Below are 13,719 nucleotides of genomic sequence, written 5' to 3' on the forward strand. Positions count from 1 at the left end.
GAAATTCAATCATTCTTAAGGTAAATTTGACATCATATTTCAACAAACCTGAAAGGTACAAGGTAGCTGAGATGATTTCTATTGGTAGGCATTTACCCCAAAGAAATGATCAGAGATAAGCATAAATGTTGTTGAAATATTGTTCAAACATTGATCCAAGTGTTATTCACAAGTGAAGAAATTTAGAAACATCTGAAATGGCTTGGGGTGAATATACAAATAGAGTTTGACCAAAAAGTAACTGTGATATGGCTGTTAAAGATTTTTTTATGGAGAATCATTTAAAGACATTGGGAGATATTCATATGATTAAGCAGAAAAAAAAGCAAAATGTAAACCAGAATATACATTATTATACTAAATTTGCTTTAAAGTGTGTGTGTGTGTTAGTGTGTGTATGTGTGTGTGTTACACATCAGAATATTAACAGTGGGGATGCAATTCTTACTATTTTTACATTTCACTCTTGTAGTAAAAAAATAATATGCTTACAATAATGAATATTTATTACATATATAATTAGGAAAAATAAACAGGAAAATAGATTTATTTTAGAAATACAGAATTCATTAATTGAATGGTGGGACTGGGTGCATCTGGATATGAGGCAATCTCTCATTTAATAATGGTAAGGGTGTCTGGTGTACTGCAGCAAGAAAGAGAAGCTGACAGATGTGGTTGTGAGAAGCAAGGAAAAAGCCAAAGATGCATTTCATACAAACAATAATATTAGCATTAACAGATAGTTAAGGAAATGAGAAGTTAGAGCAAATTTGGGAAAAGATGATGATGTGCAAGATTTCACTGGTAATCTAATGTCTTGGTAACCAGCCATTGGACAGTGCAAAGGCAGTCAGGAATGACAAAATCATGACTTGAGAGACGTTCATCAGGATGTTATAAACAATATGGAAGTAGAAGAGGTTTCAGGGACAGAAATTTGAGGATAAAAACAGAGATATAAGAACTACACCTAAGGAACATGCTTCATTTAAGAGGTTTGTTAAGAGGAACCTATTAAAACAGTAGTTAGTGATAGGTGGAAAACCAAAACAGACTTTAAACTAACAAAGATCCAAAAAGACAAAGAAAGTCATGACATAATAGTAAAGGGCTCAGTTCAACATGAAGACCTAACTACCTTAATTATATACTCACCCAAGACAGGAGCACCCAGGTTCATAAAGCAAGTTCTTAGAGACCTGCAAAAAGACTTAGATAACCACACAGCAATAGTGGGAGACTTTAACACCCCAGTGACAGTATTAGACAGATCATTGAGGCAGAAAATTAACAAAGATATTCAGGACCTTAACTCAACACTTGACCAAATGGACCTAATAGACATCTACACAACTTTCCACCCGAAAACAACAGGATATACATTGTTCTCATCACCAAACGGCATGCACTCTAAAATTGACCACACAATTGGGCATGAAACAGTCCTCAGCAAATTCACAAAACAGAAATCATACTATCCATACTCTTGGACCACAGTGCAATAAAAATAGAAATCAATGCTAAGGAAATTGCTCAAAAGCATACAGCTTAATGGAAATTAAACAACCTGCTCCTGAATGACTTTGGGGTAAATAATAAAATTAAGACAGAAATCAATAAATTCTTTGAAATTAATGAGAAAAAATATACAACATATCATAATCTCTAGGACATAGCCCAAGTAGTGTTAAGAGGGAATTTTATAGCACTAAATGCCCACATCAAGAAGTTAGGAAGATCTCAAATTAACAACCTAACATCCCAACTAGAGGAACTAGAGCAACAAGAGCAAACTGCAAGCTAGTAAAAGACAAAAAAAAAAAAAAAAAAAATGGAGCCAACTGAAGGAAATTGAGAAACCAAAATCATACAATAATTTAATTTTAATAACAAAAAGTGACCAGAGAGTTATGTAATCTGTGCAGTACTTCATTAAATGACAAGAAGTGTAGATTCAATAAGTATGGTTGAAGGCAATAACTAGAGAAAAAATTAAAAATTACTTTATGTTTGTATCTCAACAAGTCCAGATACCACAAAATACTGATTGTAATGCACCTTTATCATCTCATGAATTCCCTTAATTCAGCTCTTTTCCTTCAGATTTAAATATAAAGCTATTAGACCAACATCTAAATAAAGCTAACAATTTATATCTTTTGAGAGACTTTTTCTCCCTGAATTATATAGGCAAATCTGATTTTATTGCTTTTTACTTTTATTTAGCTTTGAAGATATTGCATTTTTTTTTTTTACAAATTAAAAGTTTATGGCATTCCTGCATTGAGAAACTCTATCGGCACCATTTTTCCAACAGCACATACTCACTTTGTGTCTCATTTTGGTAATTCTTGCAATATTTTAAACTTTGTCGTTAGTGTTATAACAGGGTGGTATGTGATCAATGATCCTTAATTTTACCATTGTAATTGTTTCAGGGTACCACAAACCATGGCCATATAAGATGGCAAACTTAATAGATACATTTTCTGAGTGTTCTCACTGTCCCACTTCATCTCTTTCCCTCTCCTCTGACCTCCCCATTCCCTGAGACCTAACAATATTGAAATTAGGCCAGCTAATAATTCCACAATGGCCTCTAAATGTTCAAGTAAAAGGAGGAGTCACATGTCTTCCGCTTTAAATCAAAAGCTAGAAATGATTAAGTTTAGTGGGCAAGGCTTGCCAAAAGCTTAGATAGGCTGAAAGTTAGTCCTCTTGTGCCAAACAACTATCCAAGTTGTGAATGCCAAGGAAAAGTTCTTGAAGGACACTAAAAGCACTATTCCAGTTTCATTGATATGGAGAAAGTTTTAGTGTTCTGTACAGAAAAATTGAACCAGCCACATGACTCCCTTAAGCCGAAGCTTAATGCAGAGCAAAGCCCTTTCTCTCTTCAAGTCTATGAAGGCTGAGATAGGTGAGAAAGCTGCAGAGGAAAAGTCTGAAGCCAGCATGAGGTGTAAGGAAAGAAGCTGTCTCCATAACAAAAAAGCAGCAAGTTCTCATAAAAGTTGGGCAGTAAGTTATCCTAAAAATCTTGCTAAGATAACTGATGAAGGTGACTGCACAAAACAAAATATTCTCAGTAGAAATGAAACATCTTTCTATTGGAAGAAGATGCCATCTGGGACTTTAGTAGTTAAAGAGGAGAAGTCAATACCTACCTTCACCACTTCAAAGGGCAGGATGACTCTCTTGATAGGAGTTAATACAGCTTTTGACTTTAAACTGAAGCCGAGGATTATTTATCATTCCAAAAATCTTAAGGCACTTAAGAATTACGCTAAATCCATTCTGTCTGTGCTATATACATGGAACAAACATAATGTGTTTGCACATCTAATAGACTACAGTGGAATACAAACACAATTTTTGTTTTTGTTTTGGTTTTTTTGAGACGGAGTTTCAATCTTGTTGCCCAGGCTGGAGTGCAGTGGCGTGATCTCGGCTCACCGCAACCTCCACCTCCTGGGTTTAAGCGATTCTCCTGCCTCAGCCTCTCAAGTAGCTGGGATTACAGGCATGAGCCACCATACGCAGCTAATTTTGTATTTTTAGTAGGGATGGGGTTTCTCCATGTTGGTCAGGCTGGTCTCAAACTCCTGACCTCAGATGATCCACCCGCTTTGGCCTCCCAAAGTGCTGGGGTTACAGGTGTGAGCCACCATGCCCGGCCCTGCAAACACAATTTTTATATGAACCAGGAAAACGAAATTTTGTGTTACTCACTTTATTTTGATATTTATTGTGGTGGTCTGTGACTGAACCTTCAATATCTCCAAGTTATGCCTGTATTAAGGTTATGAGACGTGTGCAACAGTATGTATGATTTTCTGTTTTCCTCTCATGTTATTAGCTACATGTTTCCTCTCATGGTATTAGCTATACAGACAGTATAAAATAAATGTAAAAATTCAAATAACTGTACAATAAAACTTGATGTTCACTAAGAATTGCAACACTACTCAAGTTGAGCTGATGTTTGACTGGAAGCATCACTAGGAAGGGACTCAAAATATATAATACAGTACTGATTTTCTGGATGTTTTACATCCATTCAAAATTTGATGGATGATAGACAGTTTAGGGATTTAACAGTAAAATGTCTTAAAGTGTGAATTAGGCAAAATCTGAGCTATGAAATGTGAATTCCATGTTGTTAATAATAACCTATCTGTTGTTGATATGAGAGGGAGACAGCAAGGGGCTCGCCTGCTCTGTTTTACCAGCAATCTATACCCAAAAAGCTGAGGCCTGAAAATTCACTTGAAAGTCCTTATTCTTATAGATCAGTATTGGGATCTCTTTCATTATGCAATCCTCACTATTCAAAGAGTTGCCATAGACTCACCAGTCAGTTAAATCTTAAAGCTTTTACATTTTAAGTTCTAAAAAATTGGCCAATGGACTCCATTATGAGTCTCATTAAAAGTATATACATTCTTTTCAAAAGAATGAACATAGATACAATTTTGATTACAGTTGCTATTCATGGACCAGCTCCCAGACTATTCAACAACCCCAGATAGGATAGATCGTATTTTACAAAAATCACAGCACCAGTAATGATCTCATCCTGCACCTTCCTCTTACAACATGAGGTTCACACTCTGCCATTGAGAGGGCTATGTTCATTCTTTTTAATTCTGGGAAAACCTTTGTAATGACCAAGGAAAAGAACAAATTTAAACTCCTACTTCACAGTATAAACAAAATTAACTTGAAATGGATAGAAGGAACCTATATGTAATAGCCAAAACTATAAAACACTTTGAAGAAAATATTAGTGTAAATATTCATGATGCTGATTAGGCAAAGACTTCTTAGATATGACAACTAAAGTACAAGCAAGCAAAGAACAAATACATAAATGAAACTTCATCAAAATAAAAAGGTTTTGTACATTAAAAGATACCATCAAGAAAGAAAAGAAAACCCACAGGATATGAAAAAAAATTCTAACCATATACCTTATAAGAAACTAGTATCTGGAATATATTCTAAAATTTTACAACTCAATAATCAAAAGACAAATAACCTCATTTTTTAAATGGGCAAATGATTTGAATAGCCATGTCTCTAAAATGATATAAAAATGATCAATAAGCACACACAAAAAATGCTTAACATCATTTGCCATCAGTAAAATGCAAATCAATACCACAAACTTCATATCCACTAGGATGGCTATAACAAAAATACAGATCTTAAGTATTGCTGGGATGTGAGAGAATTGAAACATTGTGCCTTGTTAGTTGAAATTTAAAATGGTACCTCTACTTTGGGAAACAGTGTATAAGAAAAAGAACAGCCAAATAAGCTCAAAGAATGTAGACATAAAAATATAATAATAGAGTTAACAGCAGCAATAAGTAAAATACAAAAATTAAAGGATCACTCCTTAATTACGTGGTGACTCATGCCTGTAATCCCAGCACTTTGGGAGGCCAAGGTGAGATCACTTGAGGTCAGGAATTTGAGACCAGCCCGTGCAACATAGTGAAACCACTTCTGTACAAAAAATTTAAAAAGTGGCCAGTTGTTGTGGCACACCCCTGTAATCTCAGCTAATTGGGAGGCTGAGGTAGGAGGATCCATTTTCAGTTTCACGCAACACAAAATAAAAATCATAAGCAAAGTATTACCAAAGTGCGTAAAGCAATATATTCAAAGGAAAATACATTATAACTAAATTGACTTTATCACATAAATGCACAGTTGTTCTATCATTAGAGGCTGAAATAATGTAAATCGAAATATTAACAGAGAAACAGATTTAAAAAACATGATTTGAATGGCCTTTTAACATTTGGTTAACATCAAATAAAATAACAAATTCAACATCAATTTGTTATTTTAAAAAAACAGTAACTATTTTAAGAAATTGAGAGTATAAGAAAAATCCTCATAGTCTGACAAAGGGATGTGCAAACAACCAAAGTCAATACACACTTATCCGTGAAAGGTTGAACTGCTTCCCCTTTGAGAACAGGATTAAGACAAAGATACCTGGTTTTATCAGCTGTATTCAACATTATATTGGATGTTCTATCCAGTTCAGAAAGCAATCAAAAGGAAATGAGGAATGAAGAGTGTAGAAAAAAAATGTGTAACATTTTTGTGTTTAGAGAAGCCTAACAAATCTACAGATATATCATTAGGATTAATGAGAGTGTAGCAAATTTGTGGGAAACAATCAATATTCAAATATTAATTGCATCCTTTCCTTCCCTTGCTCTTCTTCCTTTTCCCTCTCCTACTCTCCTTTCCTTTTTTTTCTTTATGCACACAGTGGAATACTACACAATCTATAGCCACATATAAACATTAATGAATCATTTCACAAACCAAATGGAGGGCGAATAAAGTAAGACACATTATACACTATTCTATTTAAATAAAGTGCAAAATCTGTTTAAACTAAAGTATATATTTAGGAGTGCAAACCTAGAAGGTTAGACCGCAAAGAAAATCCAAAAATTATAGATACATATTTATTTTTAGTACTTACGCATTTTTAAAAATGTGCTACATAGTACTATAAAATAACAAAAGATCTCAAAAAAAATTATGTATGAGACAGAGTAGCATGGATAAAGAGGCGATTTCACCTTTGGCTCTGTATATTTCTGTGTTGTTTAAACATATTACACAAAGAATACACATTTTCTATGTATCATATATGTAATTTACTTTTAAATATTAATATAGATTTTAAAAACTATAAGAATACCCAAAAATTGTTCATATAAATTTTAAGAAAAAAAATATTTCAGAATGAGAGAAGACACAATGATTAGAGGCAAAACAAAAAATAAAAAGCTAAAACATTTGAGGGCCCCCATTAGTTTGATGAAGCTGAAGTAAAGGGCACATGTGTGGGGACAAAGCAGAGCTCTCTGTAATCTGATCTCTGAAGGGCTAGGGCTATACCACTTAAATGTGGTTTGAGGTCACCCACACTGAACCACATGGCAGTACTCTTTTTACTTTGACCCTGGTGCCCAGACTATGATCTAAACCTCATCATAGCTTGTAATAAATTCCATAATTATTAGCAATTCTAACAACAGAGAGCCAAAGAATTGATGAGGCCAGGAGAAAAGGTCTGCCCTTTAATCAGAAGCTATACATTCAAGTCACCTTCAAGGCAATTTTCTGGGGCAAACCACTGTCCATGCATTTATATGTGGTTAATGAGTAGTGAAAAGCCCTTTGGAATGTTGAGAGGCCCTTTTCATTTGCACACAATTAGGGTAAAAATGAAATGGGCTGATTAACATTGAATGACATTATTCTGTTATCTTTTCCTATCACATCATGCATGAAAACCAAAGGTCTCCTTGTCGTAAAAGGGACTAAATTGCTTAATCCATGAATTTATAAGCTTGCATTTTTCCCCTCAGAGAATTTGTCATGGTTTCTGAGTTCTCGAAAACTCCCAGAAACTGATAATGCAATCAATTGCATATGAAACCTCAAAATTCATAGCGCAAGACTAGTCAAGAAATTTAAGTTCAGAAGAGGAAGTATGAAAGGTAAATGGTAAATGTTTAATTTGGCAATTGAACCTTAAAAGATATATGTTTCCCGGGGATAAGGGCTACTGTGACCAAAACAGCATGATACTGATACAAAAACAGGCACGTAGACTAATGGAACAGAATAGAGAGCCCAGAAATAAGGCGACACATCTACAGCCATCTGATCTTTGACAAAACTGACAAAAACAAGCAATGATGAAAAGACTCCCTGTGTAATAAATGGTGCTGGGATAACTGGCTAGCCATATGCAGAAGACTGAAGCTGGACCCCTTCCTTACACCAAATACAAAAATCAACTCGAAACAGATTAAAGACTAAAATGTAAAACCCAAAATTATAAAAACCCTGGAAGACAACCTAGGCAATACCATATTGGTCCTAGGAATGGGCAAATATTTCGTGACAAAGACACCAAAAGCAATCACAACAAAAGCAAAAATTGACAAATAGAATCTAATAAAACTTAAGAGATTCTGCACAGCAAAAGAAACTATAACCAGAGTAAACTGACAATCTACAGAATGAGAGAAAATATTTTCAAACTATGCATCTGACAAAGGTCTAATTATATCCAGCATCTACAAGAAATGTAAACAAGTTTATAAGAGAAAAACAACCCCATTAAAAAGTGGGCAAAGGACATGAACAGACACTTTTATAAAGAAGACATACATGCAGCCAACAAGTCTGTGAAAAAAGCTCAATATCACTGATCGTTATAGAAATGCAAATCAAAACCACAATGAGATACCATCTCACACCAGTCAAAATGGCTACTGTTAAAAAGTCAAAAAATAACAGATGCTGGCAAGGTCTCAGAGAAAAGGGAACCCTTAGACACTATTGGTGGGATTGTAAATGAGTTCAACCATTGTGGAAGTCATTAGGGTGATTCCTCAGAGAGCTAAAGGCAGAACTACCACTTGACCCAGAAATCCCATTACTGGTTACATACCCAGATAAATATAAATCACTCTATGTAAAGACACGTGCATATGAATGTTCATTGCAGCACTGTTCACAATAGCAAAGACATGGGATCAACTTAAATGCCCATCAATGACAGACTGGACAAAGAAAACATGAGAGAGATATACACACACACACACACACACACACACACACACACATATACATACATATACACACACACACACATATACATATATATACATATATATGTATGTATCATGGAATAGTATGCAGCCATAAAAATGAATAAGATCATGTCTTTTGCAGGAACACGGATGGAGCAGGAGGCTATCAATCTAAGATAACTAATGTAGGAACAGAAAACAGATACTGCGTGTTCTCAATTATAAGTGGGGAGCTAAATGATAAGAACTTAGGAACATAGAGAAGGAAACAGCAGACACTGGTGTCTACTTGAGGGAGGAAGGTGGGAGGAGGGAAGGAGCAGCAAAGATAACTATTGGGTACTGAGCTTACTACCTGGGTGATGTAATAATATGTACAACAAATCCTCATGACGTGTTTATCTATGTAACAAACCTTCACAGTTACCTGCAAACCTAAAATTAAAATTAAAAAAAAAAAGAGTTTTAAAAGACTTCTTAAGCATGGTTTTATATGTGATTCTAGGCAACTGGACATGAACCGTCTGTAACTGTTTGCTCTACAACTATCCTGTTAACTGCTTCCAGCTTACCCACAACTAGGCCATGGGATTCATATAAAAAGCTTCATAACTCATGGAGTTCCTGTAAGCCCAAGCCTGCAGCCTCATTTTTTTTTTCCTTCTGCAGTCTTTAAACCATTTCATGTAGTCTCAGCCTACCTTTGTATTGAGTCTGGAGTTGGCTTCAAACCTTAAGGATTCTGCCTTTGCTGTAAGAGTTATCTCAGTTACCCATCTCCCCAAAGAAGGATGCAGTGCCCTAACCTACACTCTGTCCAGGCTTATGCAGGGAAAGCACTGCCAGGCAGATCTAGAATCACACTAGTCCCCACTTCAAGCCCTAAAGGTCCAAAGAGACAGAAATCGAACAATGTCTACAATTACTTCAAACTTTTGAACCACTGTCTTCTAAAGTGGAGGCCCTCAAACTACAGCCTAGTGTCGAAATCCAGCCCTTTTCCTGTTTTCATATGACCCTTGAGATAAGATTAGTTTCTCTCTATTTAAAGGGTTGTAAAGGAAGAAGGAGGAGGAGAACAGAAAGGAGGAAGAGGAGAAGGCAAAGGTGGAGGAGGAAGTGAAGCAAAGAAGAAAATGAGGCATATGCACTGAAGACCATATGCAGCCTACAAATCCTAAAATGTTTACTATCTGGCTCTTTACAGACAAAAATGTTTCCTGACCCGTGTTCTAAACCACAAACTTCGTCTTTTCAAGCCCTTGCATAAAATGCTCCCATGGCTTTTCCATCACTATCAGGATAAGGTCTATATTCGTCAACGTCTGACCCTAATTATCACTTAGTCCCTGTCAACTTGACCCCAACATACACTCCCTATTCACCGGGCCTGAATTACTTGCTCTTTTGTGAACATAACATAAACTTTCATCCCACTGTACCCTTTTTAAACATTCTCTCCTCTCCCTGGAATGCCCTTTTCCTCTGGCCCTGTTGGAAAACTCTTCCTTAAAGGCCCAGCTAAATTGTCACTTCTCTAAAGCATTCTCTGAGTACCCCAAGCAGAATTAAGATCTTCTCTGCATATCCACAGCATTTAGTTATGCCTTCTATTAGTTCACTTAATATATTACTCTCTGAGCCACCACTCGCAGCTGGGGACTGAAAGGTTTACCATTTCCATCTAGCTGTTTATATCATGCGGACAACCTAAAAGCAGTCCTAGGTTTGAATTTACTTCTGCTTCTATTTACTGTTTACTTAATTTGGGAAAACAAAAAGGATAGATCGACAGTCCCAAATTAGATGAATTGTCACACAGTTGAAAAGAATATAGTGCAGGCCTAGAAAATGGTTTGAGGAAGAATCAAAACCTTACCTGCAAAGTGAGGACACCTTAAAGATATTCTTGGGAAAGAAAAAGTTTTCATTTTATAGATATATGAGGCACTCCATTCCAAGAAAATTGATGCTATGCTAGAAAGTCTACACGCAGTACTGACATGATTAAAGGAATAAAAGGGAAAAATGGGAAAAGATGAAATAAATGGCTAGATACTAGGGGAATATGAAGAAATCCACATGAATGTCTACAGTGCTCTAAATAACATGACCATTCATTTGTAAAGATGAACTCAAAAAATAAAATTAGTTATACTCTACATACACTATTTAATTGTATGAAAATGGTCAATAAGATGAAGTTTTTTTTTGTTTGTTTTGTTTTTGTTTGTTTTGTTTTTGTTTGTTTTTTTGAGATGGAGTCTAGCTCTTGTTGCCCAGGCTGGAGTGCAGTGGTAGGATCTCAGTTCACTGCAACATCTGCCTCCCAGGTTTAAGCAATTCTCCTTCCTCAGCCTCCTGAGTAGCTGGGATTACAGGCAAGTGCCACCCCTCCCAGCGAATTTTTATATTTTTAGGAAAGATGGGGTTTCACCACGTTGGCCAGACTGGTCTCTTATCTCCTGACCTCAGGTGATCCACCCACCTCGACCACCCAAAGTGCTGGGACTACAAGCATGAGCCACTGTGCCCAGCCGAGATGAAGTATTAATATGGAAAAAGGTTCATGGAAAAGAAGTAGGTTGAAAATATATATGGACTATGACTTTTTATGTCACTTATTCGAAATAAAAGATAAAACACCCTTTATGTGTATATGTGTGTGTGTAAATGTCTACAAAATTGTACAAGGTATGCCTGATTAGCAAAAATGTTTCATTCGTAAATAAGAGAGGAGAGTTTGGGGTTGATAATACAAGAGAGTCAAAGGGCATTTTAACTGTTACCTTTACTTGTGAATTGCTTGACTTCTTAAAAATAATGAGCAATTTTTTGTCAATTTAAATTAAAACCAACAAAATGTACATTCACATCACATCCAGATCCTACAAGATATAACATTTCAACAAGGTCTAAAAGAATAGGTGATATATTCTCACTCATTTAGTTTTTAAATTGTCTTTCTTGGGTTTTAAATATACATAATAAAAGAAAATCATAGATGCTGAAATAAGTATTCCAAAGCTCAGACACAAGCTGAGAACATCAGAATTAAAACCACACAGGTTAAAAATTATTTTCTTTAAGAATGTTGAATGTTGGTGCCCACTCTCTCCTGGCTTGTAGGTTTTCTGCTGAGAGGTCTGCTGTTAGCCTGTGCAGCAAGCCACCATGGCACACATTTACCTATGTAACAAACCTGCACGTTCTGCACACGTCTCCTGGAATCTAAAATAAATTAAAATTAAGGAAACACACGAACTAAAGCCATTTCTATTAAAGGTGAATGAAACAAACAATAGACAGAAGTTGGGTTACCATGGAAGCAACAGAAATGAACATGTAGAAAAAAAAAAAAAGGAGAAGATTTTCTGCTCAGTCACGTCAAAGTCAGGTGTCTAGTCTGTTTCAGTGTCGGATCCTGTAAGAGATGATGATGTTGGGCACTGAAGGTGGACAGGGATTCATAATGAAGGTCCAGAGATTGCCCTAGTCTTGCTCAGCCAATAAAGTGCAGTGGATTTTTTTCTGAGTGCAAAATTTAAAATAGGGCTCCACGTATTCATTTCATATACAGCAGAGAAGGCAGACTGAGTGGTGAGACTTTTGCTGAACTTGAGAGCATGAGGTCAAATTGGACTTGAAAAAAGACAAAGAAATTATAAGACACAGATATGTTTCAGTATTCAAGTCAAACAACGTTGAGATGGATGCGGCGCTGAAGCACAGTGGTCCAGATAGTTCTGACACGGCCAATGATGGCTTTGTACTCCCCTTTGAATGTAGCAAGGAAGAAATTGTTCAGTGCTTCTCACGGTTGGAAATCATGCCAAATGGCATAAAACTGATCGTGGATTTCCAGGGAAGGAGTACAGGGGAGGCCTTTGTGCAGTATGCTTCACAGGAAATAGCTGAAAATACTCTAGAGAAACACAAGGAAAGAATAAGACACATGCATATCAAAATATTTAAGAGCAGTAGAGCTGAAGTTAGAACTCACAAAAGCTTATGGCCATGCAGTGGCCAGGTCCCTATGACAGACCTGGGGCTGTCAAAGGGCGTAACAGCATTAGCAGAGGAGCTGACTTTGAGCGGACGGGGTGTGGTGCTTATGGTGGAAGCTATGGAGGCTATAATGATTGTAATGGTTATAATGATGGCTCTGAATGTGGGTCAGATAGATTTGGAAGAAAATTCAATTACAGTTTTTTTAGGAATGTCTGATCATAGACATAAGGACGGTGGCTGTACCTTCCAGAGCACAATGGGACACTGTGTACACATGTGTGGATTACCTTACAGAGCTACTGAGAATGATGTTTATATTTTTTTTCCACTGCTCAATCGTGGAGAGTACACATTATAATTGGTCCTGATGGCAGAGTAACTGGTGAAGCAAATGTCGAGCTTGTAACTCAGAAGACGCTGTGGCAGCTATGTCAAAAGACAAAGCAAATATGCATCATAGATATGTAGGACTCTTCTTGGATTCTACAATACACCAAGTGGTGGTGGTTATGGTAGCCAAATAATGGGAGTTATGGGCTTGTCAAACCAGTTCAGTTACAGTGGTCCAGCCAGCCCACAGCTTCTTTGATGGTTATGGAGGCAGCTATGGTGGCTAGAGCAGCATGAGTGGATACAATCAAGTTTTACAGGAAAACTCCAGTAATTTTCAATCAAACATTACATAAATAGCCAAGGAGCAATGAACAGCAGCTACTACAATAGAGGAAGCCATGCATCTATGGGCGTGAACAGCATGGGAGGGATGTCTAGCATGTCTGATATGAGTGGTGGATGAAGAATGTAATCGATCTGATCACGGACTCTTGGCCAACTTTTCTCAAGAAAAAAACTTCAGTTTAACAGTTTTTGAAATACAAGCTTGTGGTTTATGCTTACTCTGTAAGTGGAAATCCGGATTGTTCTGCAGACTTAATTAAGGCTCATTGTTTTTGAACACAGTACTCCTCTAGGATGTAGCAGTGAAGTTGAGTAAACTATAACTGTTAAAAAAGTTTTCGTTTTTCTCAAGTTAGTTATATTGTACAATGTACTGAAGCAG

At 36.4% G+C, this 13,719-nt stretch overlaps 2 long non-coding RNA genes and 1 pseudogene across 2 annotated transcripts in view; 1 reads left to right on the forward strand and 2 right to left on the reverse strand.

Annotated features, from left to right (window-relative positions):
* LOC139360761 (uncharacterized) overlaps positions 1-13,719 on the reverse strand; it is a 209,948-nt gene that overhangs the window by 48,014 nt on the left and 148,215 nt on the right. The gene's annotated exons all lie outside the window — the stretch shown is intronic.
* The window catches only part of LOC105485085 (uncharacterized), a 40,457-nt gene continuing 38,289 nt past the window's right edge, over positions 11,552-13,719 (reverse strand). Inside the window, exon 3 of the long non-coding RNA XR_989340.3 lies at positions 11,552-12,573. This is a non-coding gene — a long non-coding RNA (uncharacterized lncRNA). The remainder of the gene's footprint in view (positions 12,574-13,719) is intronic.
* Positions 12,085-13,455, forward strand: LOC105485086 (heterogeneous nuclear ribonucleoprotein H-like; annotated as a pseudogene).

Source organism: Macaca nemestrina, chromosome X (assembly GCF_043159975.1).
Source record: "Macaca nemestrina isolate mMacNem1 chromosome X, mMacNem.hap1, whole genome shotgun sequence".
Taxonomy (NCBI): Eukaryota; Metazoa; Chordata; class Mammalia; order Primates; family Cercopithecidae; genus Macaca; species Macaca nemestrina.